The following is a 15,240-nucleotide window of genomic DNA, read 5'->3' as shown; positions in this document are numbered from 1 at the left end:
ATACCAACTTAAGTAAAAAGTGAGGTCTGCAGATGCTGGAGATCAGAGCTGAAAATGTGTTGCTGGTTAAAGTGCAGCAGGTCAGGCAGCATCCAAGGAGCAGGAGAATCGACGTTTCGGGCATAAGCCCTTCATCAGGAATTCCTGATGAAGGGCTTATGCCTGAAACGTCGAATTTCCTGTTCCTTGGATGCTGCCTGACCTGCTGCGCTTTAACCAGCAACACATTTTCATACCAACTTAAGAACTAGGAGCAGGAGTAGGCCATCTAGTCCATGGAGCCTGCTCCGCCATTCGATAAGATCAGGGCTGGTCTTTTTGTGGCCACAGCTCCACTTACCAACCTTCATACTGTAACCCTTAATTCCTTCATTGTTCAAGAAAATATCTATCTTAGCTTTCAAAACATTTATTGAAGTAGCGTCAACCACTTCACTGGGCAGGGAATTCCATAGATTTACAAACATTTGGGTGAAGAAATTCCTTCTCAATTCAGTCCTAAATCTGCCCCCCCTAATTTGGAGGCTATGCTCTCTTGTCCTAGTTTCACCTGCCAGTGGAAACAACCTCTGTCTTATCTATTCCCTTTAATTTTATATGTTTCCCCCTCATTCTTCTAAATTCCAATGAGTATGATCACAGTTTACATAGTGTCTCCTTATAAGCCAACCCCCTCAACTCCAGAATCAACCTAGTGAACTTCCTCTGCAAACAAATCCTTTTCAACCTGAAGTCAACACCTCTGCACCCCCTCTGGTGCCTGGATATCCTTTCTCAAGTAAGGAGACCAAAACTGTATGTGGTTCTCTAGGTGTGGTCTCACCAGCACCCTATACAGCTGCAACATAACCTTCCTGCTTTTAAACTCAATCCCTTTAGCAATGAAGGACAAAATTACATTTAGCTTCCTAATTACCCATTGTACTTGCAAACCAACCTTCTGTGATTCATGCACAAGGAGACCCAGGTCCTTCTACACTGCGGAATGCTGCAACTTTTTACCATTCAAGTAATAGTCCTTTTTTTATTGTTACTCCCACCCAAATGGATGATTTCATATTTATTAACATTGTATTCCATCTGCCAATCCTTTGCATAGGAACATAGATACTTTGAGTGGGCAAAGTTTCACTGTCCTCTGCACACTTTGTTCTGCCACTCATCTTAATGTCATCTTCAAACTTTGACACACTACACGTGGTCCCCAACTCCAAATCATCTATGTTAACTGTGAATAAGTATGGTCTCAACGCTGATCCCTGAGGCACACCACTAGTTACCGATTGCCAACTAGAATAGCACTCGTTCATCCCCACTCTTTGCTTCCTGTTAGTCGGCCAATCCTCTATCTTCTAATACTTTACCCATAATGCTATGCATCTTTATCGTATGCAGCAGCCTCTTGTGCGATGTCCATTCAAAGGCCTTTTGGAGATCGAGGATCCCACATCTACTGGTCCCTGTTGTCCACCTTTCTCGTAACATCTTCATAGAATTCCAAAAGATTAGTTAAGCATAACCTGCCCTTTATGAACCAATACTGCGCCTGCTCAACGGGACAATTTCTATCTAGATGCCTTGCTATTTCTTCCTTTGGTAATAGATTAAAGCATCTTCCCCACTGCAGTAGTTAAGCTAACCGGTCTATAGTATCCCATTTTATTTTTTGTCTACTGACTTTTTAAACAGTGGCATCACATTTGTTTTCCAAACTGCTAGAACTGCCCCAGAGTCCATCGAATTTTGTAAAATTACCACGAGTGCATTTATTACTTCTCCTGTTACCTCTTTTAGTACCCTGGGATGCATTCCATCAGGGCCAGGAGGCTTGTCTCATCCAAGATAATGGAGCTAAGGATAGATTAGATTAGATTAGATTAGATTACTTACAGTGTGGAAACAGGCCCTTCGGCCCAACAAGTCCACACCGACCCACCGAAGTGCAACCCACCCATACCCCTACATTTACCCCTTACCTAACACTACGGGCAATTTAGCATGGCCAATTCACCTGACCCGCACATCTTTGGACTGTGGGAGGAAACCGGAGCACCCGGAGGAAACCCACGCAGACACGGGGAGAACGTGCAAACTCCACACAGTCAGTCGCCTGAGTCGGGAATTGAACCCAGGTCTCTGGCGCTGTGAGGCTGGGTAGTCATTCTTTGCAGGTTTCGTGTCCCTTTAATCAAAGACCAGGTAAAACCAGCTCCTCTCCAAGTCAGTCAATGCTCAAACAGCCCCAAAAAGGGTCTATAGCAAGGCAGACTGTGAACACTAGTTTTGATTAGAGTGGTGCTGAAAAAGCACAGCAAGTCAAGCAACATCTGAAGAGCAGGAAAATCAATGTTTCGGATGCTGCCTGACTTGCTGTGCTTTTCCAGAACCACTCTAATCTAAACACTGTTAACACTAGTTTGAAAAATACCTTGCTCATGTCCATAATGACCTTTTTAAATCACTTCTTTTACAGGAACCACTCCAGGTATTTCCACAAAACTTGAAGGACTGTAGAAAACTTGAGCTGGAAATAAAATCCATTATCATTCCATAGTTCATCGAAACTCAAGTCCTCCAAGCAATAGTAAGTGTCTTCCAATTTTTTAAAAAATTGTTAATTGAATGCTGTGGTGGGATTTGAATCTCTGCCTCTCATTAATTAGTCTAGGAAACTGTATAATAAGTCCAGTTAAATAACCATTATCCCACCAGTCGCAGTGTTCTGGATCCAGCTGGAATTGGGCCATATGTGCATCTTCTAGGTCCATGTGGGATTGAATCAAGAACAATACAGGCCCTTCGGCCAACATGTCTGTGCCAACTGTGGTGCCATTTTGAATTGATCCCATTTACCATGGTCCATGTCTCTATATTCCCTGCCCGTTCATGAGTCTGTCTAAATGCTTCTGAAATATTGCTTTCATATCTGCTTTTACCACCTCCCCTGGCAATGTATTCCAGGCACTTACCACCGTCTGTGTAAAAAAAAAAGCTTGCCTTGCACACTCCTTAAATCTTTTTCCCTCTCACCTTAAACCTATGCCCCAGTATTTGACATTTGCACCCTGGTGGAAAAATACTCTTAACTATCTGTCTTATCCATTTTTAATAACTTCTATCACGTCACTCCTCAGTCTCTGATTTTCTAGCAAAAACAATCCAAGTTTGTCCAACTTCTCTTTTTCCTGATGAAGGGCTCTGGCCCGAAACGTCGAATTTCCTGTTCCTTGGATGCTGCCTGACCTGCTGTGCTTTAACCAGCAACACATTTTCAGCTCTGATCTCCAGCATCTGCAGACCTCACTTTTTACTCAACTTCTCTTTATGGCAAATACACTCCAATCCAGGGAACATCCTGGTAAACAAATAAAAACCCAAACAATTAGAGATGCTGGAAAACAAAAATTGTTGGAGAAATGAGCAGATCTGGTGCATCTGTGAAGAGAAAGCAGAGTTAACATTTCAGCTCTAGTCTAGTGACCCTTCTTCAGATCTGGAGTTTTCCCAGCAATTTCTGTTTTTGGGACGCCCTGTTAAATTTCTTTTGCACTCTCTCTCTACAATGTCTCCACATCCTTCCTATAGTGCGGTGACCAGAACTGCGCACAGTACTCCAAAAGTGACCTCACTGAAGTTGTATATAGCTGCAATATGACTTGCCAACTTTTGTAAGTAGGCATGCCAAAAAAATCCTTTGCCACCTTATGGACTTGTGTTTCACCTTTCAGAAAGCTATGCACTAGCACTCCAGAATCCCTCGGTAAATCAATGCTCCTAAGGGTCCTGCCATTTACTGTGTACTTACCCCTTGCATTTTACCTCCCAAATGCATCACCTTGTACTTGGCCAGATTAAACTCCATTTGCCATTTCTCTGCCCGACTATCGAACTGATCTATATCTTTTATGTGCATAACTTCTGAACTGTGTTGTTAATAATTTTGTTTCAAGGACAAGTGATTTAAACCTGGAGGTGAGCAAGGATGGCTAGGATTTTAGGAACTCTTATTTGGCCATCATGGTCTTCAGACTAAAGAGTCAACACCTTCAACAAATTGAAGTGTGACCTCAGCTACTTGTCCGATGTTTTAGTTGGTAAAAAGACTTTGGGGTATATTGTGATTCATGACTTGAGTGTCCATGATGTGCCCTTTACAGTCAGTTCTTTTATAATGCAATGGTTGTGTTCTTGTGCAACCCTGCGTTATAGAAAAGTCGCGCTTTAGAAACATTATTTAAAGTGTTGTAATCATGTTACAGCCAACACATGTTTTAAATGTTCATGCTTTAGAAACCGTGTCCCCAATTCGTCAATCACATTACAGCGAATTTGCATTGCCTAAATGCGCGTTATAACAGAATGACCTGTATATATTTCAGAATGCAAGTTACTCGGGGCTATTTGTTTTTCAGTAATCTCTTTTGTGGGTGCATCTGTTTATATGGGTTTTAAGATTATTTTAGGGGAAATAGGACAGACACATTTCCATTGCAGTTCAAGTGCATCCTATCTTGTATTGTAATTTAAACATTTTTTTTAATTTTAAAAGTTCTATTTGTGCATCTTTCATTGAAGCAGTTTCCTCAGTTTATGGTTCTTCTGAAGGGTAAGTGGCATGTTGTAATGTCGCTAGACTAGTTAACTAGAACCCCCAGGCTAACATAAGAACTAGGAGGAGGTGTAGGCCGTCCAGCCCTTGAGCCTGCTCCGCCACTCAATAAAATCATAGCTAGTCTTTTCGTAGACTCCGCTCCACTTATCCACATTTTCACCATATCATTCTGGGGACATGACAGATGGTAGAATTTCAGTTGAATCAAAAAACAATAAAGTCTGGAATTAAGAGCTTGCCTAGTGGTGACCATGTACCTCCTGTTGATGGTTGTAAAAACCCATGTGGTTCAGTGATGTGTCTTTAGAGAAGGAAATCTGTCCTTACCTGGTCTGGCCGACATGTAACTCCAGACCCATAACAATGTGGCTGACTCATAACTGCTCTCTGGACAACTGGAAATTAAAAAAGTATTGTTATTTGTAACAGCACCCCACATCACATGTAGGCTTGAAACAAAAATTTACACAATGATCAGAAGTCTCTGCCCCTTTTGTGACAAACCCATCATTAATTTTTTTCATCAGATTTGTCTTGAGGTTTCTTCTCTAAACCCTAGCTCCTACCAGCTATGATAACAAAGTTGCTGCCTTTTGAGATTTGGGCTTTGATAAGACTTGTTTATTTTAAGAACACTTCTTGGTAAGCGTTCACCCAGAGATACATTTCCAACGATAGAGATGCATAAGGCAGTACGGTGCATGTGAACAGATTGTTCTGTCAGGTAATTCTGTTTTCTAAGGAGTATTTTCTTTTACAGTATTGCTGCTGTTTGTGCTCCTCTGAACTTTTGCCTCATTCTTCTTCAGCTTTTGTATATATGCATCCTTCCTGGAGTTGATATCTTAATCCTATTGCAATCACAATGTTTTGCTCGAAATTCTCACAAAGAAGACAAGAATGGATTATTGTGTTGGCTTTTTAACTGAGACAAGATTTTGTTATGGAAAAAGGCGTGGGATTGGGGAGAGTAAAATCAGTCCTGGAAAATAGTGGCAATTTTCATGAAGATCTGATGTGATTAAGTCAATGCTTTGTTCCAAAGATGCACCTTTTGATATCCTGCTGTTCACTGTGATTCTATACATGTTGCACAGCTTTGTTTGTTGACAACCCGTTTAATAAATCGCGACTTATTCACTGAAAATTGCAGCACCTTCCATTGGTTGGGAGAATTGAGGTGCTCCATGACCTATTGTAAATCTATTGCTGTCTCTTGTGGGTTAATTTTCAAAGGGAAACATCTGAGCTGACTCCATTAGAGTGAGCAGTTTTCAGCTTTTCTAACCAACAAAAAATAAAAAGGATTTTGTTTTAAGTTGCCTTTTATGCCACAATGCTGGGAAGAGTTGTCATCATTTAAGAATGTAGCTTCTGTTTTGAAGTTAACACATTCTGAAGTTGGTGGTGATGGTATTCATGTGATGTTGGGGACTTACTAATATTCATGTACATAGCACCAGCTGCCTATGGGCTCATTGGTCTGAATATTCCTCATCTCAACTAATTCTTGTATACTAAGCATACTTGGGCCTGGTTAGTACTTGAATGATAAAAGTCAATTTGCCATTGTCCTATCAAACCACAGGACGGCTCTCTCATTACAGAGAGACAACTGGTGGTGGTTTAACCTGACAGTCACTATCCCTTGGATAAGGGGAAAGAGTGAGAAGGTGAATCCTTTTATGGTAACCTCAGCTAATTTGTGAATTGAACCCACACTATAAGCATCACACTTCATTGCAGACCAGCCATCCAGCTAACTTACCTCCGAGGCATACCAGACACAGTTGTCTGGGTCTTCTGATGCAATGACAGTGTCCTTGCCTCTGGGCCGGAAGGGAGAAGGGTTCAATCCCACCGTGATGACCATGGGAGTATGCTTCTCCTAGCAGGTTAACAAAATATAAATTGTACAACAGCAGGGAAATAAAAGGGGATATGTTGAAACACTACAATATTCAGTGTGTGTTTGATTGTAAATGTTTGATTGTAAGTAAAGACTAGATTCCAGCACCTTTTTCCTTGACCACCTGAGATTTGAGCTGAAAATGTGTTGCTGGAAAAGCGCAGCAGGTCAGGCAGCATCCAAGGAACAGGAGATTCAACGTTTCGGGCATAAGCCCTTCTTCAGGAATCACTTGATTCTTGGATGCTGCCTGACTTGCTGCGCTTTTCCAGCAACACATTTTCAGCTCTGATCTCCAGCATCTGCAGACCTCACTTTCTCCACCTGAGATTTGAGAAATATAATCTCTTATTTTTATGTGTAGAAGCAGCAAGTTTTATGATTCCCAGTGCACGTTCCAATATAAAGTTTACTGACCTTGTGCTTGGTTTAGAGCCCAGGTCTTACTTTGAGAGTATATTCAGTCTGATATTTAAGTAGAGCACCTGACTGTGATTGTACTGTGGGATTTTTGCTGACTAACATCTGGATATTTGGCTGAAAACTATAACACTCCATATTTTGGAAGTGAATGTTTGTGGGGTCTGTTGTCCTGAACTGGTGGAAATAGCTAGGATTTAAAAATGCCCAAACCTCAATCCTATTGCACTTAAGTCATCCTTCCCATGACCTTTGAAACGGTATAAACTCTTTCGCTTCCTAAACTTCCACGTCATCCTATAATAGATTTAGCATTACGCTGTTATCATTTGTTCATCTCGGCTGTTAAAACTTTATTATCCTGATCCCTGAGAGGTGTGCTGTAAAGAGGGAAGGACCATTTTAGCATATCCTGGTTTGGCCTCAAATAACTAGTTACTTTAAATCCAATCTTGTGAATTAAGAAGTGCTGAAAGCAGATGCCGAGTTAACAGATCTGAAGGCATTAGAATGAGGTTTCATCATCATTCGTGATCTGATGATGATGGTGTGTGTGTGTGTGTGTGTGTGTGTGTGTGTACCTGCCACTAAAAGATTTAGACGAAGTTGAGAGTAAACCTGGAATGTTCCTAGCTTCTTGTTCTTGCAGAAAGGATTCTTTGGGGGTGAGGGGGTTACTGTGCATGCTTTCTTTTGCAATGTTACTTGCTAAAAGGTAAGCTTTTAAACGTTCAGTGTGCACATTACTAAATGAGTTAGTGAGTGGAATGGAGTGATTAGCAAGTAACTGGGTACTCCTTGTTCATATTTGTTTTCTATTTCCTTTTTGTGATTTTTTTTTTTGCTTTGCTCCCACCCCACACACACCCCAACCACCATTTTGCCTTCTTTTAAGAAGTTTCATCAGAGCTGGGGAAATGTTAGAAATGTGAATGGTCTTGACCTGAAATGTTAACACTGTTTCTCTCTCCGCAGGGACTGCCAAATCTGCTGAGTGTTTCTGTTTTAGGTTTGGAACAGAAATTGGGCATTTAACCCCTTGAACTATTTTTGGCCATTCACTGCTAACACAGCTGGTCTGAAACCGTATATTCGTAGATCCGTATATTCCCCTTTTGCCCTATACCTGAAACTATATTGGCTAATCTTAGATCAACTGTTGCCCTGGAATCTAGGATTGTGTATCTTTTCAGGGTGGTCTTCCAAACTTCGACCAGACTTCTGTGTGTAGAAATGGTTCCTAATTTCAGTCCTGCAAGTCTTACCTTTTAATTTTAGATGCTCCAGTACCCTGTATCTATCGAGCATTAGAAATAATTTCTCTTGACCTCCTGCTTTATCCCCTTAATATCTTGAGAAGTTTGATGAAAATCATCTCTTAAACCTTGTAAATAGAACCACGGTCTCTCCTTGTAGTTTAACCCTTGGGAATTCTGATATTACAGTAAATCTATTCTGCTCCTCCAAAGGTTTAATGTCCTTCCTAAGATATGATACCTAAAACTGCTCATGGGTTTGATTTAACCAGGGCTTCTTATCACTGAAACATAACTTCTTTATTCCTGAGTTCTAGATCTTTGGATATAAAGGCCAATGCTTCATGAGGCTTTTTGGTAATTGTCACTATCACCTATGCCATTTTAATGATCTGCATACCTGGGCAATTGCTTTGGTTGTCCACTGTTTCAGTAGTGGCTCAGTTGGTAGCACTCTCGCTTTGGATCCCGAAAGGGTAGAGCCTTTGAATCCCTCTGTGGCACTTGAACATATAAATCAATATTAGTACTCCAAGAGGTACTGAAGGAGTGGGCATTGTTAGAGGTGCTTTGGTGTTTATGATCTTAACTCCACATCAGGTGCTATTGAGATCAGTTTAATATCCTTTCATTTCGACTATAGGAAACCAGACTCCAAGGCCAATAGAATCCACCTTGTCTCCCAACTAAGAGGTGTAGACTTGTTGGGCTGAAGGGCCTGTTTCCACACTGTAGGGAACCTAATCTAAGAAAGAAAGCCAGCAAATAGTGCTTCCCCTTTCTCAATTGTCTAAAATCTAACTTTTTGTTTTTTAACTAGATTGTAATTTTCCTAGATAAGGATCATTGAGAATCTCCTCACTGGATATTGCTAGGTATATTAGATGGATATAACAAGGGAATAAGAGTTGGGTTGACCGAGTCCTTTGAAACAGAAGACTCGTCAAGACAACTTAAATTGAAAGTATACATATGGATTTATCACAATAAGAAAGTATGCAACTTTGGCTTATCAAGAGTATAAATCACAAAACTAAATCAGTAATAAAAAGAAGACAAAATGACTAGTTCTTGTATCTGAGAGGATCCAAAATTTTTGTTCCTTTCAGATGTCAGACTTTAAAAAGAAGCAAGAATATCCAACAAACCTCAGAGTAAGGGTGCTTTTATCCCCAGGAGCCTCATTAGCTTCAGCATGAATCTGAAGTGGACGAGACTAAATTCAATGCATCTCCACGCGATTCAATTTATGTTGAGATATTTGGAATGGATTTTATTTGACAGTGTATTATGTAGAGGTTGCATGGTAAATGGTCATTCAATCTGGTCAGCATGGATAAGTTGGACTGAAGGGTCTCCTTCTGAGCTGAATGGATCTAATCAGTTATAGACCACCTTATTAATAAGCTGCTTTTAAGTAGAGAGGATCAGCTACCGTAATGATTTTGGAAATTGTTCAGTTTCTAAAACTTTATTTTTAATTAATCCTTGAAACCTTAAGTGCTATGTAACAGTCACCTTGTTCAAATTGTTGAGTCAAATTAGTACATTTAGAAAGGTGCGAAGACATGGGGACCTGAAGTTGCTTCATCCAACTGTGTTTTAGTCATTAGAGCCAGTATTATGTTAGTGTGAGTGTCATCATACAATTCCCCTGCATATTCCTTTTGTTAGGTATGTGTAATCCTTATTAGCAACTTCACATTGTTGTGAAGGGAGTTGACCATATTGGTTTTGCAAGCTAACTTTGTCCTTAACAAAAAAAAAGTGTAGCTTATGTACATTTATTTTACTGAAAAATAACTTTTTAAGCAAGTTTTCCTGCATCAATCCTATGTATTTTGACACTTGGTTCATGGCAGTGCAAATTTCAAGTGAGATGCTAAACCAAGGCTTTGGGTCTTCTGGATGGATAAAATGTTCCATGGCACCAAATTTGAAGAGGAATAAGAAAATTCTCTGTGGTGCCTTGGCCAGTATCTTAAATATGTTTTTATGATGCAGATTGAGATGAATAACGTGCTATTATAACAGTGTTTTTTGTGGGAACTTGCTGTGTGTAAATTAGTTACGGTGTTTGCTATGATACCAGAGTAACTACAATTCCAAAGTACTTTAATGGCTATACGGAGCATTGGGGTGTCTGGAGGTTCTGAAACACTCTGTATAAATGCAACTGTGCCTTTTCTCTTTTGAACATTTGGAAAATATCTGGCTCCATTCGTTTTAGATACAAATATGGCAAAAGGAAAGGTATTGCATAGTTCTGATCTGGGTTGCATAGTCTGAAATGGTAGTGGAAGCCGATTCAGAGCAAAGTTTCATGTTGGAATTGAATGCCCACTTGTAAAGGAACAATTAGCAGGGCCTTGGGGGAGAAGTGGCATACATTGGATTGCCTTTTCAGACAGGCAGCTAGAAGGTATATGATAGGGCTGAATGGCCCTTTTCTTTTCTGTTGTAAAGTTCTCAGACTTGGTTGTAACGGATTTTGTTTTGCTCAATATTTTAGTTGCTTATGCAATTTGTAGCGGCTTTTGAACTGAAATGAATGCTGTCGCTCACAACATTTTTTTTGTCTCAAACTGCTGTTCTTAATTGTATTGCTGAGAACTGCTTCCGTTTCCTTTATAGATGTAAAGATACTTTGTGCTCAAACAGCACATCTCTGTCCTTATACCAAATCTAGTCTTTAATCTTCCCATTAGATAAAGCTGTGAACTTGTTTATTTAATATTACTGATCTTTGTTCCAGTACATACAACCTACCATTGAAACCAACAGAAATGAATTGAAAAAGACAAATAGTTTAATTCCATTTGAGACATTTCAGTGGTGTATTTAATATTATATTTCCTAAATGTAGGATGCAGTTTGGATGTGTTTACACCATTACAAGTGGCTATGCTACAAAATGTACTTTTAGTCATTTGCTTGTACACAACTTGAATGTTGCTGGGAAAACAATATTTAGACAATGACTGACGGTTAACTGCCAAATTTTGAAACTATTTGGCAGTGAATGGTCAATCATCATCTAACTGGTGCATTCATCATGGAAAATTTCTCTATCAGTCTGCATACTCTTCCAAGTAACCAGCACACTCTTCTTGTACAGTAAAAAATGTTCTCTCTTTACATTGGCATTTCTTGCAAACTGTCCTGATGAGCAGAAGAGTAAAAGTCTCAACACAACGTTTTCTTTTTAGCAAAATGCATGTTGTTTAAAACCACGAGGACTTTAGCTAGAACAAACAAAGAGATGTTTTCCTAGTAGCCAAAGAGTTGATAACAAAGAGCACTTTTTAAAAAAATTCATTCACAGGATATGAACGACACTGGCTAGGCCAGCATTTATTGCCCAATCCTAATTGCCCAATCACATTGCGGTTTGTCTTGAATCACATGTAGGCCAGACCAGGTAAGATGTCCGTTTCTTTCCTTTAGAGGATGTTAGTGAACCCGACAGGTTTTCTGACAATCGGCAATGGATTCATGGTCATCATTGGATTCTTAGTTCCACATTTTTATTAGATTCAAATTCTACCATCTGCCATGGCAGGATTTGAATCCTGGTCCCCAGAGCATTAACTGGGTCTCTGGATTAATAGTCCAGCAATAATACCACTAAGGCAATCGCATGGGTGACTTGTTGGTGCATTTTGAGTGAGATTCTTTAAATTTGGGATTGAAGAAGGAAACATTTAGAATCTGCTAGTATTAAGAGAGCAACTCGCAGTTTGGTGTCAATGAGAATGTTAATGTGCTGTAATAAAGTTGGTAATACAGCAACATGCCGCTGATTATATCTGGTGTGAATTTCTTCCCTTCTGCTGAACTGAATAAATACATATATTGTGAAAGAGTTGTTGCTGCAAAATTGCCTCGTCTTTATTTTCAGTGATGTAGCTGCAGTGACTTTTCTTCGGCCTTCAGCATGCTAATGGGGGAGAGGGGAGCACTGTCTAAAAATTCAACAGTATGGTAAGGAGGAGTCCCAAGGCTGATATCTGCTGTTGTTGTGTTTTTTCACATTGTATAATCAACTTAGGATCTATCCTAATTGTACGTTCTAGATCTAAAAGCATGTTTGAGCCTCCCAATGGATCAATCCAATGAGATATGTTCCAAGTTCAATCTGAGTTAACTGAATCAGGGATAACACTGGAGGAGCTGGGAATGTTCTCAGTGTCTTGCACTGAAAAAGGGAAAATTGATTAGCATTCCTACTCCTCAGTGGCAGTGGTGTGTCTTGCTGGAATAGCCACTGTGCGGTCATTAGATGGTGCCAGGATTGCATTCCCTTTGCAATGTCCTGATTGCTAGATAGCCTGTCTCTACGGCACAGTGGCACAGTGGTTAGCACTGCTGCCTCACAGCGCCTGAGACCCGGGTTCAATTCCCGACTCAGGCAACTGACTGTGTGGAGTTTGCACGTTCCCCCCGTGTCTGCATGGGTTTCCTCCCGGGTGCTCCGGTTTCCTCCCACAGTCAAAGATGTGCGGGACAGGTGAATTGGCCATGCTAAATTGCCCGTAGTGTTAGGTAAGGGGTAAATGTAGGGGTATGGGTGGGTGGCGGGTTGGTGTGGACTTGTTGGGCCGAAGGGCCTGTTTCCACACTGTAAGTAATCTAATCTAAACTTGCTAGCAAGACCTCTACATGTAGAACAACAACTTGAGTGAGGAACAGGAGAGTGTCAGGTCTGAGATTAGAAGCCACATTGCCTGTGAATGCAGTGGAATTTCTCTTTTTCTTTATGGGGCTTCTGTAAAACTGCTATGCCTAGGGCTTCAAAGTGATGCACCCACAAAAGTCTCCACTGCCTGATTTGAATTCTGCGGCTTGCCATTGGCGGTTTTGCAGAGTGTGACTGAGAAGACTGTGTGTGACTGGGCACTGTGGATGGGCTGAAGACTCCAACTATCTCTTAAACCAGAAAGATAGCACCGTTCATATCATCTGCAGAATTGTCCAGGAGTTTGAGATGAGTTTATTTTCTTGAGCAAATGTGGCAGCTTCATTCACCGTGGCGTTGCCACCGTAGTGAGATAAAGGCAGTTTGAATTGGCTAGAGTGGTGGCTGATGGTGATACTGGTGGAATAACACTAACTCTGAAGGACTGAGAGCGTCTGATTTGAGCTGAGACATTACCAATGTTGGAATCGGGAGAATTGACTTAAGACTTTTATTCACAGTGGTTTCCATTTGTTGTTGAGCAGACCGTAACCATAATAGATATGAAGGATAGAAGATCTTTAAATTGCATTATTTTTAGCCAAATCTTTGATCAAATTAATACTCTTCCTTTCTCCCTGACTTGTCATATCTGGGCTCAAATTTCATTTAGTCTGTCCTAAAGAATTCTTGGAAAACTCCAGGGTTAAAATTCTACTGTGTGCTACGAAGAAGGTCAAAATGTTACAATAGCTAATATGCCTGGGAATTTTACACAACCCCATTAACCAATACTCTAAAAATAACAATCAGTGGAATTTCAGCCCATTAATGTGTCCAAATTGGACTCTGATTTAAATAACATTCCGTCTACTTTAACGGCCTGATCAGCCATGCAATAAGTCTGTGCTTTCAGGGACTGAAAATGTGAACTGCAGCAATGAAACTATCGCTTCAATAAAAGTGAGAAACAGAATTGAGTGAAAGAATGAATCAGAGAATAGAATCCCGACAGAGTGGAAGCAGGTCTTTTGGCCCATCGAGCCCACACCGACCCTCTGAAGAGCATCCCACCCAGAAACCGCCACAAGAGGAAACATATTTTCGACACCCTCCATGTCAAATCCGCTCAGGAACTTTTGTATGTCTCAATTAATTCAACTCTGACTCATCTAAACTCCAGAGGATACAAAAGACCAGCCTGTCTCACCTTTCCTCCTCTCATTTCAAGGATTAGTAAACCTTCTGAACTGCTTCCATAACTTCACGTGCATCTTGAGAACGGGGTTGCATATCAAGCTCCCTGGGTTTCCTCTAGTGGGTGCTTTTGGCGGATTTGGGTTGACAATGGGAGGGATGGGGTACAGAGAAGGAGAGGGTGGGCGTTCTTGAGAGCTAAGTTCCTTCTGCAGGAGGTTGTTCAATAACAATTGGGAATGTAGAATCATAGAATCCCGACAGGGTGGAAATAGACTCTTCCCCCCCCCCAACAAGTCCATATCGACCCTCTGAAGAGCAACCCACCCAGACCCATTCTCCCACCTTATTTTTCCTACACTTACCCCTGACTAATACACCTAACCTATACATCCCTGAACACTATAAGCAATTTAGCTCGGCCAGTTCACCTAACCTACACAACTTTGGATCGTGAGAGGAAACCAGAGCACCCAGAGGAAACCCACACAGATACAAGGGGGGAATGTGCAACCTCCACAGACAGTTGCCCGAGGCTGGAATCGAAGCCAGGTCCCTGACACTGTGAGACAGCAGTGCTAACCACTGAGCCACTTTTCCACCCCACTGATGCTATGTAACCACTTCTTCCTTAGTCCAAATCTACAAGAAGCTAGGGGTAATATTCTGGTAGAGCGAAGCTGACGCAGAGGTTGAATCTGGGATCTTTCTGACTTATTGGTTGAGTACTACATGCTGCAGTGCATGTACTGACTTCACTTTGGGGAAAGGAGAGAGCCCATGTCTCGTTCTTCCAGCTGCCTCTAATGGAAAATGGCACCTTTTGAGCAGTTCTTGCCTTCTATCATCTAAGAACACGGTATCTGTTTGAGAGATCGATAATTAACCTTGCACGAGCCAGATACCATCGTGGTAAAGACTGCAAGAGGATGGTGAGGAGATGAGGTCTCAGATAGTTGTGTGTGAGTGAGTAAAGGATGGATTGTTGCTTCCTTAATGCTGTTACTTGCATGGCTAAAAAAATGAACAAAAACATTGTTAATAAGAGATTGTGGTTTTAGTTTTAACAAGCTCCTAACTTTTCCTGCTTATTCTAGTTAGCTAAAATATTTTCTATGTATTCTTCCCATCAGAAGATTGAATTTGAATTCCTTCATAATCCCTCATC

The 15,240-nt window shown here is 40.9% G+C and overlaps 1 protein-coding gene across 3 annotated transcripts in view; it reads left to right on the top strand.

Moving 5' to 3' along the window:
- LOC132828331 (transcription factor SOX-13-like) overlaps positions 1-15,240 on the top strand; it is a 201,683-nt gene that overhangs the window by 62,632 nt on the left and 123,811 nt on the right. For 2 of the 3 annotated variants that reach the window (XM_060845347.1, XM_060845344.1), the window contains exon 2: positions 2,474-2,584. The gene's annotated coding sequence lies outside the window, so the exon portion shown is untranslated. Of the gene's footprint in view, positions 1-2,473; positions 2,585-5,290; positions 5,337-15,240 lie in introns of those variants that run through there. The other variant, XM_060845345.1, reaches the window with a different exon arrangement.

Source organism: Hemiscyllium ocellatum, chromosome 26 (genome assembly GCF_020745735.1).
Source record: "Hemiscyllium ocellatum isolate sHemOce1 chromosome 26, sHemOce1.pat.X.cur, whole genome shotgun sequence".
Classification (NCBI taxonomy): domain Eukaryota; kingdom Metazoa; phylum Chordata; class Chondrichthyes; order Orectolobiformes; family Hemiscylliidae; genus Hemiscyllium; species Hemiscyllium ocellatum.
Note: the sequence above shows the minus strand (reverse complement) of the source record. Positions and strands in the feature narration are given on the sequence as shown.